This window comes from Capsicum annuum, unplaced genomic scaffold, assembly GCF_002878395.1.
Source record: "Capsicum annuum cultivar UCD-10X-F1 unplaced genomic scaffold, UCD10Xv1.1 ctg83390, whole genome shotgun sequence".
Classification (NCBI taxonomy): Eukaryota; Viridiplantae; Streptophyta; class Magnoliopsida; order Solanales; family Solanaceae; genus Capsicum; species Capsicum annuum.
This window is the reverse complement of record NW_025894259.1, coordinates 23,623-38,369: the sequence shown is the minus strand read 5'-3', so window position 1 is coordinate 38,369 and position 14,747 is coordinate 23,623. Positions and strand designations below refer to the sequence as shown.

The following is a 14,747-nucleotide window of genomic DNA, read 5'->3' as shown; positions in this document are numbered from 1 at the left end:
GAGACATGCGCTCTATGCAACAATGAACCTGAGACAATTAATTATCTATTCTTTCATTGTACTTTCTTACAAGCTTGTGTGACAGAAATATGTCACTGGCTACAGATCAGGATGCAAAACTGGACATTACAAGGCTGGTGGACTAGAATTGCAAGAAAGGTTCCAGGTAAAATGAGTCGAGCGCTGGTTTGGGCAATAACAACAACATTAATCTACCACATTTGGTCTGCAAGGAATGAAGCACTATGAAACTATAAAGTACCACGTCCCACAATCACATGCAGGAAGATAAAGTTTGAATGCAAGATGAAATTAGTTGATAAGATATACAGAAGATATGATAGAAAAGATAGAAGTTGGGTTGAGAGAATTGTATAGAAGGTGGGGGAATAGATTAGGGATGCAGAGTTTTTTCTTTTCTCTTCTGTTATTTAAGGCGTAATGTAGCAAGCATATCCTATACTTGATGTAATGGATTTTGTTTAATAAGAATCTGTTGGTCTGACAAAAAAAAAAAATTATGGTAGAAAATCAGGCGAAGTAGGAAATTTAGGACAAATCCTAACAATTACAATACCAGCGAAAATCTCTCGACTTCCTCCTAATCACCTCAAAGATAAGCCAATGCCATCGATATAATTACCAGAGCTGAATTCAAATCATCATGCACTGATCATTGTTTGCTGTTAATTTGATTACGAACTAGAAGAGTCGTCCAAATAAAAAAATAAATTAAAATATAAGTCACACAAAACAGTATATAAGTTGAAGAATTCAAATGGCAAATTACTCTCTCCAACGTGTTATTATACAAAAGATGGTAAAAGTGTTTGCCAGTAAAGAAATAGTATGATGAAATTTGTTGGGACTAAGTGAAGTATCAATTTTCAAATGAATCTGACAAACATATGGTTCCATGAATAAGTGAGCTGTCTTATTATTATTCTTTGGAAGTGTGGATTACAAAAACAACATGCATGCCTAGTATATATTGCCCCTTTTTTTAATTGCTTATTATATGCACTAACATCCAAGAACCTGAGATCTTCTTCATAATAAATATTTAAAATTTGATTATTTAAGCTGCTTCTTCTTTCAAGAAACTCTCAGTACGTACTAAAATGGTCAAACAGAGATTAAATATAAAAGCAATCTTGACGTGCTTCTAGGAATGCAACTCTTCAAAAAATGTTAAATGTCTTAGAAAGCCTAGCTAGAGACAAATATTGCTGCAATTTAAAAGTTCCGAGAAATTAATCACAAAATTTAATAGTCTATCACGAAATTCAATCTAACTGTCGAGTCAGACAAATTAGAAATGATACCAGCAGTATGAAGGTTGTTCGATTCAAACCTAGCGACGATTAACTTCCAGGATGGAGCTCGTATTTCAATTATGATTCGATAAAATTCAATAGCTTTGATGCATATTAGCATTTAAAAATTTATTTAATATTTATAAATAATTTATCAAGAACCTCATAACTTTTTCTTTTAGAATCTAGAACTCAAAAAAAAAATAATCAAAATTAAAGGCATTAGGTAGAATTATTTTATTAAGATGTACATATATGTTTTTGCTTCAATTTATGTGATGTATTTAGACTCGATATAAAATTTAGAAAAGGATTTTTAAAATTTATGAATTAAAATATATCATAATATGACTATAGAAGCTTCTCATTAAAAGTAAAATAAGAAAATCAGAATTAGATTATTTTAAAAATAAATATACATTATTCTTTTTGCACCGACTAAAAAAATAATACTTATTTGATAAAACATAATTGCAGCTGACTAAATATCTAGGAATAAATCACCCTTTGACTTAACAACCTCCCCCTCCCCCTAGCTGCCCCTCCGGTCCTCAGTTATAAAACCTTGCAATAGAATACTGGTTCCTTGCTGGTACCACAAATCATAAGAGACCCTGAATCGCTAAGTTTGTTAAATGAAACCCTTCTATTCAATCACATTTTATGCCCAATACTGATTGTTCCTTCAAGCCAAACTCGGGACAATGCTCCCTGGGAGAAGTGTTTAGGAATTCTAACGGGAAATGGTGGCTGGGTTTAAAAGTTATTGTCATTCTGGTCAACCAATAGATGGAGAAGGCCAAGCACTTCTGCTAGGATTAAGCTTAGCGCAACAATATATATTACTCCTTTGGAAGTAAATATTGATTCACAACAACTTGTGCACATGATATCTGGTCCTGCTTATAATGATGCTTCTTTATTTGCTGATTGCAGATACCTTCTCAGAGAACTGGGTAACCCCCCACCAGTGTCAAGTATATCGGGAACAGAACTAACTAGCTGTTATGCCCTATGCTACTATTACTGCAATAATGTTAGATAATCCTACTACGAGTTCTATTACTTTGTTTTGAAAACCTCCAACATCCTTACTAGATATTTTGTGCGTAGACAAACATGGAGTCCCTGTACTTAGACGAGTGAGAATGCTACCTACTGTTAATACTATTAGCTTGTCTAATAGTTATACTATAGCTCAGGTTGTAAATATTAGTCCTACTGCTCCTACTACTACTCAGTTTGTAATAAGGAGTTCACAAACTTCAGCCCTGTAAAGTTTTTGCGTATGTAATATAAAACTACCTATTTGCTACAAAAAAAGGACATAAAGTAGATTTGACAGAATGACACAGAATTATCCAAATTTATAGAAAGTATTGAGTTTCATAAATATCATATAATTGGAAATATAGAACGTGAAACGCTTTAGTTCATCACTTCCTCTAAAAATCAAATAAGCAGTGTATGTGACAAAAGATATTTATGATTGCAGAGAAAATTACGTTCCCATTTTCGAAAGATAAAAGAGGGAGAGATTGATGGTTGTATGACAGTACCATATATGTATTGGAATATTGTTGTATCTATTCATTGGATCGGGTTTATTCACCTGTTTCATCTCAATGTATATTCGTCTGTTGCAGTACAAAGCTTAGACCAGCCTTGATTTCAGCCATCTGAACATATTAATTTCGGTCCAAATCTAGAAAATCTTTATATATTATTTTATTCCTTTTGTATATCTAGGTAAATCTTTATTATATATCTCTAATATTTTGTACCTTATTTAAGAGTGAATCATACCCTATTTAGGGATGTATCTCTTTGTTATTTTGTACCTTAATTAGACTTCTACCTTATTTAGAATATTGAAGTCGGTTTAGTGTTATTTTTGTTTAGAAAATCTTCACCTAATGATCTAACTTTGGGGGTTGAGTTAGGTTCAAGGTCCATTTCTTTATCATGGTATCAGAGCCAGACCCACCCAATTCATTATTTTCGATGTAGGACCCCACATCTTATACTGTCCACGCTCTTATACCATGTTGGAAATTGAAAGACGTTTTGAAAAAGATTGCGGAAGTATTAAAAGAGAATTGATAGAATAATGGAATTGAATTGAATATTGGACCTTGATTGATTCAATAATAAAAATGAATGAATATTGAATATTTATTGAATTATTGAATGATTGAAATATTAGTGAATCATTGAATCATTAAATGAATACAACTGATGTACAATGTCTTATTTATACAAGTAAAATAATGAAATTAACCTAAACAAAAGTAACACTACACCGACTTCAATATTCTAAATAAGGTAGAAGTCTAATTAAGCTACAAAATAACAAAGAGATACACCCCTAAATAGGGTATGATACACTCCTATATAAGGTACAAATATTAGAGATATATACTAAAGATTTACCTATGATATACAAAAGGAATAAAATAATATATAAAGATTTTCTAGATTTGGGCTTAAATTAGATGGCTGAAATCAAGGTTGGCCCAAGCTTTCTACTGCAACAGACGAATATACAGTGAGATGAAATAGGTGAATCAACCCGATCCAATAACAAATACAACAATATTCCAATAATATGTGTGAAAATTAAAACATGAACAATTTACTAATTGTAGGTTATTTCAAGTTATAGTAGCTCTTTCTATGAGTCAACAATGGTGAAAAACTGACTGCAAACTCTAAAACAGTGCACATGATTTTTTTTAAATTTATTTAAAAAGAATATTTTGTTTTAAGTAAATAATTTTTTTTATTCTAACATCTCAAATGGCAATGCTCAAGATTAAAGAATATTTTGATACTATACACACATCTTTAGTTTAAATTAGAAGCATTGACAGAGCCACCTTATGCTAAGAGGTGTCAAATTACACTATTTAGCGAGACTAAATATCAATGTGGTACTCCTTGTACGAATCACTAATGATATTATTTAGTTGGATTCCTTGAGTGAACGGTTGAATTGATATTCCAATTTACTATCGAATTTGGGTTTTTGGAGTGAACTGATTTTGTTGGCTTATAACTATTCTAGCCATTATGAGAAGTATAACTTTGATATTTGCCAAGACTTCATGAAATAAAGAAAGAGTTGATTGTATAGTAGTTTTGTATGTTGACTATAGTTGTGTGTGTATTTGTTTAAGTATTGACATTGTTATTGACTATTTGAATTATATGTCATGGTTGTTTTATGTACTATGGTAATTGAAAATGATAATAATAATTTTATGAGTGAAGGTCAAGAAAATATTGGCTAGTTAATTCTTATAGTCCTAATTCGATTGTGATGTTGAATGAACTCATATTTAGCCTATGTCAGAGATCTAAAGATAGTATTTGAGGAAAAAATGAAAGTTACTTACATTAAAAGTGATGACATGACCTATAGACAAAGGGAGTTAAACTCTATATCACATTATATGTATGTGATTTATCTTGAATTTCTATATTATATGTTATGTGCCTAAACCTTGGTCGATGCCTACTAGTATGTAACGTTTGTACATATGCTACACCTGATATCTCCTTTTTTTTTTATTGCAGGATCACTAGATGTTTCATACTTGACACGGTAAAGATCTCTAGCAGCTTTTGTTCTTAGTCCTTCTGATATGATTCAAATGACCACCTTAGCTTTCAATGACATCATTTGAAGTCAGTACGTGGGGCATCAAGCTTTGATCACATTAAGGAAACGAGATCCTACATTGAGGGGCCGATTTGAGTACACCAAAGAGCAATCCCATGTGTGAGAGATTGCTTGGAGCATTGAAGATTGAGGACTCACGGTTTTGGGCCTTTATTAATAACATTTTGGTTACTTAGCCTTGTCCAAGTAACACTCCATGACCAACCCTTTTCATTAAGGGTATTGTGGTGATTTTGTTATGTAATAAGTTAGACTATAAATAGGTTCTATTGGTTCATTTGCTAGTTAGTTTATGAAAGATGACAAATTGAAACACTTGAAATCCTTTCTTGAGAGTAGACCACCTTAGTATAGTCTTAGTTAGGACTTGGAAAAGTCATCCTTAGTATAAGGTTTGGAAAAGCCAATATTGTTCTTTGCTTGAAAACGGTGGATCTTGAGGTGAGTCGATTACCTTGACGGTCACCGTAAGAGTGTGGTTTTGATAATTACATTCATTCGGGGTTAATGTTGAAATATACTTGGTTTTTAATCTTGTAATTATCTTGGTCTCACTATCTATCCTTTTATTATTTTGCAAATCCACGTGTTTTTGTGTTTGTCATCTTGTATCCCTTTGTGTTGCTTGTTCTTCTCACGTTTTGTGAATTGTTTTGGCATCTTGGTGGACTGATTTGTATCACCTTCGGTGGGAGTTGGATCATGTGTGCAGTCTGTGCCTCTATTAATAGCTCTTGTACCTATTTAGATTAGGTCCTTGAAAAATCCTAGTCACAGGGACCTAAAGGATTTTACTGGCTCCTTCACAGCCACTGGACCATACGCCATCTTTGACTATGGAATCCTATCAATAGATTATTATATGTTAATCATATTTTAAATATAATTAGAGTTTCGGGAAAAGTTTTGGGGTTCCCGAAAATCTCCTAAAACTACTGTAGATCCGCTCCTAACAAAAATAGTAATAATTTATGACTGCAGATAAGAGTACATACACTTCATTTTCCAAAATGAAATGAGGGACTGTATGATTTGTTTAATTTGAATTTTGAAGTTCCTTTATCATAACCTATATAAAAAGCCTGAAAAAAGTAATTGGGGCATACTATAATTAAGTAATTTTAAAATATGCTTATTTTAATAGAGTATATTTTAAAATGAGATGATTAATTTAATATTGACATAATACATAAATAAGATTTTTAACTTGACATCAAATTATTACTATAATCTTTAACCTTGCCAGTGAACAAGTAGACCTTTTAACTGTATAAAAATTGAAAAAAAATATACTTCAATCCTACTTGACAAAATACGTGAATACACTCAAAATGACGCGCGTCAGAGGTAAAATTTGAGCCCCTCAACGATGAAAAAATTGCATAAATGACTATTATTCCTTTAATGATTCTTTTTATATACATCCCTCTTTTTCAAATCAATTTTTCGCTTTATTCTCTTTTTAATTTCTCCAACAACTCTTCTCTATTTTTTTCACTATTTTCAGCTCATTGCCAGATAAAAATGACATCTAATTTCTTTTGTCAATGTAGACACATAATTTTTGATCCTCCCAAATTTAATATATATTTCTGTATTAAATATTTATATTTGATCTGATATTATTTTAACTCTTATTTCATTTTTAATAAGTTTTAGTTGAAAATAAATGAATAAAGTTACATTTTAAGATATTTTATTTTTATTTTTATTTTTATTTTTCATAAGTATAAAAATTAATTATTTAATATTCTTTTATTATTATTATTATTATTATTTATTTTATATATAATTTATTTATTTATTATAAGGAAAAAAGAAGAAGAAGGAGATCAATATCCTAATAAAAAAAATATTTCAAAATTTGAATCCTAAATTGCCCTAACTACTCCCCAAAATCCTCCTATTTAAAGACTCCCACCCTCAGAGTATTATACGTACATTCACTATCAGACACTTTGATAGTAAAATTTTTTTTTAGAGAAAATTACGTACATCATTCTACAAACTAGATATTAAAAAGAAAAATCAATCAGAGGAAAATCAGAGAACAACAAAAAAAATTAAAAAGAGGAAAAAATGAATCAAATTGAATTTGAATTCCGCTCGAGTTTCTGGTGATAGCATCTTGCTTCCGTATTCAATAAGTTGGAACACAGGTTTCATTATGATCTTATGTAATTTATTGCATAAACTTTATTATGAATCAAAATATGAATAAAGTTTAAGTAATTTTAATATATTGTTTATAATTTGTTGTTGATTTATTGGTTAAATGCATATGTTATGTTATTATGTTGTATATTAGATTACTGAGTGTCTATGTACACATCTGCACACACAGATTTTTTTTTTATGAATGAAAAGTCACTGTGAATTCAAAAATAAAAAAAAGTGTAAAACAGTGACGCAACAACCCAGCGGGTTGCTCCGGTCACATCACTGTCGAAAAACCCCCAAAAACAGACGTGTTGCCGCTTTCCTCACCAGAAAATGGGTCAAAATCCGGCCAGAAAATCCTATTTTTTGGCAACCCTCTTTTCTCCTCTCCCTTTCCCGTCATCAAGAACACCGATGACAGCCATCAGCGAAGCCACTAGCGCCGCCATTCTCTCCACCATGCCGCCGACACACCCCTTTCCCTGTCGCTGCTCGCTGACAAAATGATGAAACCGTCGCCGGAATCATCACCTACTCCGGCTAACACCACCATTAAAATGGCCGTGGTTTCACCCTCCGTTTCTCTACTAGCCGACTCCGGCCAGCAATTGCAAGATCTGATCGTAATTTTTCTATTTACTTACAAAACCTTTTTGGAATCGTTAGTTATGTGTTGCTATTTATTTATTTTTTGTCATATTTGTCTCATGGCTTCACTATGAAAAAGAAAATGGAATTGTCAAGTATCAGATGTTTTATTAGTTAAAATATTCAATTAGTAGATATAAATTAAAAAAAATGATGAGAACAATAGTGGAAAATCTTTATTATTTTGGTTTCTTTTTTTAAAAAGTTATAAAACATATTTTTGACTTTAGGAATTATTTTATTTTATTTTGTCTCGTTATTATTAACAAAGTTTAATATTATTTATCAAATTAATTGATCATTTTGAATAAATTTTTATTTTACTTATTCATCGTCATTAATAAAGTTTAATAATTTTTTATTAAATAATCATTTTAAATTTTGTTTAAAGATTTTTGTTAAAGATTAGTTATTTTAAATAGATAAAATTGTTAAAAATTTACAAGTGACTAATCAAAATTTTTAATGCTAGACAAATTTAGGTGCATTTAAAATATTTGTTTTCATTAAGAATGCAACGTACGTATCTTTTGAGATATTTAAAATTTAAGGATGCAATAATGCACCTTGATAAATAATTTTTCTAAAATTATTTTTTTCGTTGATTTATCTAATATAAGATAATAGACAATTTATTTTGGTACAGTAGAATGAGCGAATTTAGGCCTTAACACGATTTATTCAAATAGTTTAAATCAAAATAAGTCAATAAAAGCGACCGTGCTAGAACCACGGGACTCGAGGGGTACCTTACACCTTCCCCTCGGTCAACAAAATTCCTTACCCGATCTTTCATTTTCGCAGACCATAACAAAGAGTCATTTTCTTTTGATTAGGAATTTAAAAAGGTGACTTGGAACACCATAACTCAATTACAAGTGGCGACTCTGTAAATAAATTAATCCCTATTCAAAACCGTCACTTTAATTGGAAAAACTCTTCGATTCGATCCCCTCGGACAAAAAAAAGAGTGTGACACTCAATTTGAAAAAAGAATAATATTGAAGATTTCTTAGTCTATAAATAATTCAGGTCATTAATTTCCTGAATGTGAAGATGATTGGGTAAGGTTGTATTTTAGACGAGTTTCTCTTTGTTTATATGCTGCTAGTATTTAATTTTGAGGATTCTTTTATTCTTCTTAAATAGGTTGAATGTTGGTTTTTTAGATGGTGTGAGTTAATTATACTGAACAAGTTAGAATTGCTATTTCAGTATTACAAAAAAGGATAAAAAATTATTATGAAAAAAAAATTAAGATAAATTATCAAATTTTATTAATCATTGTGATACTATCTTAAATTTAAAGAGAATTGTTGTCATGGTTCAAGCCAAGGTCCTAACCGCGACGGACATCCTGAATCACAAAGGTCTGAGAGACCCCATAATAGGCTATCATGAATATAATCCATACATACATCAAAGTGTGGAAGATATAACAGTGTTAATGGAATACCCATTTATAGTTCCTGCTAAGTAGACAAGTTTAGGGGACAGATGACTTATGAAAAGCCTGAATATACTTTTAAAAAGTAATACCCATTTTAGCATGATCTACCACATCAAGTGCAGTGTTTGCATAGCCCGCATTGATAAAAAGGTTCCAACACTTCTTTCTTGTTTTGTTAGATAGCTCATCAGTTTATGTGACTAAGTTCGGTTTGCTCTTTTTCACCAAATGTCAAGGGAGATCCGCTAATCATGTTCTATTGTTAGGAAGATTTTGTGACTAATCAAAACGGTTGTATTTGATTACTATCTTATCATTTTGGTTCCATAGCCCAATTTCGTTCTATCTCATAGCTATTCAGAAGCATCTTATTCAATTCTTTTTAGATTGGTCTAAACTAGTTGGGTTACTCTCAATACACACACACATATATAGGATTCTTCCTTGTTGTGGTTTCATTTTAACGTAGTTAGAGCATACCCTTTTTCTGAAAAATAAACTTTTATTTATCAATAGGATAAGTAGTACATCTCAAGAAGGAAAGGAAAAGAAATTAGCTGCAAAATTATTTATTGAAAGTAAAATAAATTAGCATCATGCCCTTGATTTATTAACTGAATCATTAAAGTTAGTTATTGATAGTAAAAGAAATTAGCAAAAGAAAAAAAAGAACTTACTGATTTTCTAGCAAATAGTTTCAGATAGTAGAGATGATTGAAAATAATCATAATATTCCTAGTATGCTGATCTCCCTTGCATTAAAAAAAATTATTATCTTTTTTAAAATTTTAGTAAAATAAAAATCACAATGTAAAAAATACATGCACAAATTGCTTTAATTACATGAAAGTGTGTTGTAGAATAACTTTGTGAAAAATCCATTACATTTTTCACTAACTTTGTGTTCTTGTTGCTATTGAAATTATTTTGTAGAAAAAAAAAAATAATTGGTAAAAAGTATCACATTCTTAAATAAATGCATGACATTAATATGTTTTTGACTAAACAAAAAAAGAAAAATACTTACATTGGAGAAATCAAAGATAGGTGAGTTAGTTGTATCATTCAGTACAAAAAGTTCTTGTTTTTATTTTTTCTCTTAGCTTTTTACCCCTTTGAATTGATTTTTGGATTACTAAAGGATGCATAGTAATGACTACCATTAATAATGTTTTGTCCATATAACTCTTCTTCTTGATGAAAATTTGAAGGTCCTCAAGATGTATAAGAAATCATAGACAAATCTTCTTTTTCTTTCTCTTCTTTTTGTTGTTGGTTTTGCTTTAAACTCTGTTCACCTTTACAGTTGTTGTCTTCACAAAATGTTAAGTAAGAATTTTCTAAGTATAAAGTCCAATCAAACTCACATCCACAATTGCATTTTTAATCAGTTGCCACCATTTCATGATTCATTTGATTTATTTGTATGTCTAAGATAAAGAATTTAAGAAAATCAAAAAAGTTTATTTATGTGGGGGTAAATGATGAGCAAAGAACTATTACACAAGTATTGTTAGTGAGTAGTGACATCCCTTGTTATTGCTAAATAGTTCAAGAAATATGTCATACATAGTAGTACCTGCTACACTTTTTAATAGAATAACCCTCTCAGCATACCTCAAGTATCAATTGATGTGCCTGTTATTAGCCATGTATTTAGTAAGATTACTCACCTTTTGTTTCTTATTCTTATAGTATATCTTTTTCTATATTTTAGAATATGTTTGTTTTTACAGCTCATCTTATTCACTCATTTCTTTAGATCATTTATATTCCATTATATCGAAAATTAATTTGGTACGAAGTAACGCTAAGTGGGATGATGATGCTCATATTTCTTTTATAAAGGTGTGTGTAAAAGAAATTAAAAAAGAAAATAGACCAAATTCTCATTTAAATAAAGATGGTTAACAAAATATGGTTGAGGAGTTCAATAGGAAGGCGGGAACAAATTATATTAGAAAACAATTGAAAAATAAGTGGAATAACATGAAATAGGACTGGACTTTTTTTAAGCAGATGATGAGAGAGCATACAGGTTCAGATTGGGATGCCACAAAAAATACAATCATTGCAGATGACGATTGGTGGGAGAAAAAGATTAAGGTACATCTCTCGCATTATTCTATATTTCTTTATTATTTCTCTCATTGTTTAATTTACTTAAGTATCTTTGTTTTTTATTGTTTCAGATGGATTATTGATATAGAAGGTTTAGGACTAGATATATTTCTCCCATATGTTATCACTATAATGTATTATTTTTTGATATTGTTGCTACGGAAAAAAGAGCACGCGTCGTGAATCAAGAACAAATTTATGAAATTAGAGTAGATCTTGATAAAGAAAAAATAAATGATGTAGATTATTTTGATAAAGAACACTTAATTAATTTCAATGATGAAGACAGTGATGAAAGTGATGACCTATATGATATGGATTCTCTTATGTTTTTCAAGCCATCATTAAAAAGACAACTTTCAACTGATGGTATTAAAACTAGCAGTCGAGTAAAAAAGAGTAAGACAATATCTGTTAGAGAGGAACTACACTTTATAGTTGCGTTAATGTCAAGCAAAAGTACTATTACATCTCATGCAGTAGAGGATTCCATCATTGATAAGTGTATGGACTTTCTGACAAGTATTCGTGAAATTATTGTCCCATCTAAAATGCACAATTATGCAGTTAACTTGTTTCTAAAGAAAGACGTCCAACAAATATTTCTTAAGATGACTACTGATGAAGCTTGGAAGTCTTGTTTGGAATATAACTATAAGTTATACATCCTTAAGAAAATGTGAAGATTTTATTCATTTGATTTAAATATTTTTGTTATTTGGTGTTTGATATTATGATTGTATACGTGAACTTTATACGCTGTGGTTGTATGATTAAAATCCTTTTAAAATTAGGTTGAATTTACATGTATTGTTGTATGTGTTAGAGTCGGACAAAATAAAGCAAACCATAAGTAAAAGAAAAGCAAGAACAACATAGCAGATTTACCTGTAAACCCTTGTGGAAAAAAATTACGGGAAGAGGTAGAGGAATTTCACTATGAAAAGAGAGGAGTACAATATGGAGAATGTGCGTATTTTTTGAATACTCAAAATAATCCACTAAATGCACTTATATGATACGTGCATAAAAATAAGTGCTAGGCCCAAAAAAGATGGTTCGATCCCTATGCTACGACCACATACCCCATTGAAAATCACAAACATGATCGCACCGCAAAACTTTTTGGGCCGGATCAACAAAATTTGAATCACAACTCTAACAGTATGTTTGAGTGTATTTTATACATATATATGTTCTGTTGATTTTCACTTATTAGATGCAAAGTATGCAATTAGATATGAAATATATAGATTCATAGTACATCTTACAGATTAAAATATGTTGATGTACTATACTCTACTAATGTTAGGATTATGAAAATTTTATATTCCCATACTCTACTAATGTGAGGCATTTTTGATTTTCAGTTAAATGAAGAGTTTGGATATTAGCATGTCTCCTGATTTAAGTGACTTATTAGATGAAGAAGATGCAAAACTAAAAAAAGTTCGCAGAGAGCAAGACAAGGAGTGGATAACTTTGTTTCAACTAGCAGGTAAATATGTTTTGAGGTATTGCAAAAAGTACTTATAAAAGGAACCTTGTCGTACATCAAAGCACTCTGAACATATATTTATTCAAGAGATATTACGAGGAAATGAAATTCGTTGTTATGAAAATTTTCAATCGAAGAAGCCATGTTTATTGATTTATCCAATGACTTAACAAAAAAATATGGGCTTAAATCCACTCGTGGAATTTCTACACATGAAATATTAGGCATGTTTTTGATGATTTGTGCACATAGAGCGGAAAATCGAATGATCTGGAGAGATTATTCATAGACACCTTCATTGTATTCTAAACAATATTTTTAAGCATGCAAGATATATCATTAGACCACATTTAAATTATAGTGATGGTGTAGGAGCTCACAAGCCGTATAACAAGTGATATTTGCCTTTCTTTAAAGTAAGTTGTAATTTCTCTAAATATATACTTTATTATATTTAATATTTAATTTCTCTCATGATTATTTCCTTAAGTTAAATTTATATATGTATACTTGTAGGATTGCATTGGAGCACTTGAAGGCACACATGTTAAAGCTAGATTGCCGCAAGGTCAAGAAATACCGTATATTGATCGTAAAAGTTATACGAGTCAAAATATTCTTATCGTTATAGATTTTAGTATGTATTTTACATTTTTATGGGCTGGGTGGGAAGGGTCGTCTCATGATAATCGTATATTTCATGAGGTTCTTCGTAGACAAGAATTCAACTTTCCACATCCATTGAAAAATAAATATTATCTAGTTGATTCTAGATATTCACACATGAAGGGATACATGGCTTCTTATAGAGGAGATAATGTGAGATATCATCTTTCTGACTTTCGACATGATGCAACACGATAATTGCAGGAGCCAAGAGGATGCATTGAAAAAGTTAATTATTTACATTCATCTTGTAGAAACATAGTGGAGCGCATATCTCATGTTTGAAAAGTAAGGTGATCTATTTTACGAGACATGTCTTACTATAATATTGACATCCAAAAGGATATCATAATTGCTACTATTGTCATTTATAATTACATTAGAAAGAAGTGCAGTGTGATTAATGCAAACGGTTGAGAATGAAAAATATATTCCATCGATTGATTTTGGTTTAGGCACAACTTCAAGGGCTAACAATATAGATGACAAAAATGTGAGTGAAGAAAGTAATTTGTATTCGGTGGGACTTCGTGATATGATTGCTAATGATAATTGTAATGCTTAATGCTTGTATTAATTGAATATTTCTACTTTTTGTATTTATGTCGAGCTTAACTCAAACCATATTAGTACCTCTTTTGTATGAAACTTCTCATTTATGAAATATTATTTTTTATATATTAGTCTCTTTCTTTAATATATTCTCTTAAATTCGGACAATTATTATTGTACAACATATGAATTTCTCTTATAAATATAACTCACCAATCAAGATATATGGAGAATACTCACTGAAGATATACAACTTCATGAATGATTAGTGAATAATCCATCAATATTTCACGACGCAATATTCGTATTCGACAATATTTTAATAGTGAAAAAGTCATTACTCAATCAACGAGTAATATATTTTTCAATTAAGAGTCATTTTATCAAAAAAATAGTATCATCTGTGACCAACTATTTATATATTAATGTAATTATAATGATTAGTAATATATATATTTTGCTTATTGATTTAAATTGTTTTAACCAAAAAATAAAAAAATTTAGCGCATAAATTTAATAGTCACTCATGAAAATATTTTAAAAAGATATATATATATATATATATATATATATATATATATATATATATATATTTATATTTATATATATACATATTTATATGAAGAGAGAGAGAGAGAGAATTAGTTAGTA

The 14,747-nt window shown here is 30.1% G+C and overlaps 1 long non-coding RNA gene across 1 annotated transcript; it reads left to right on the top strand.

Annotated features, from left to right (window-relative positions):
• The first annotated feature begins 6,950 nt into the window (after window positions 1-6,950).
• LOC107860996 lies at window positions 6,951-14,160 on the top strand. Its single transcript, XR_001671698.2, has 4 exons — window positions 6,951-7,160; window positions 11,279-11,365; window positions 12,751-12,878; window positions 13,395-14,160. It is a non-coding gene; the product is annotated as an uncharacterized LOC107860996 (long non-coding RNA).
• Window positions 14,161-14,747: the final 587 nt, after the last annotated feature.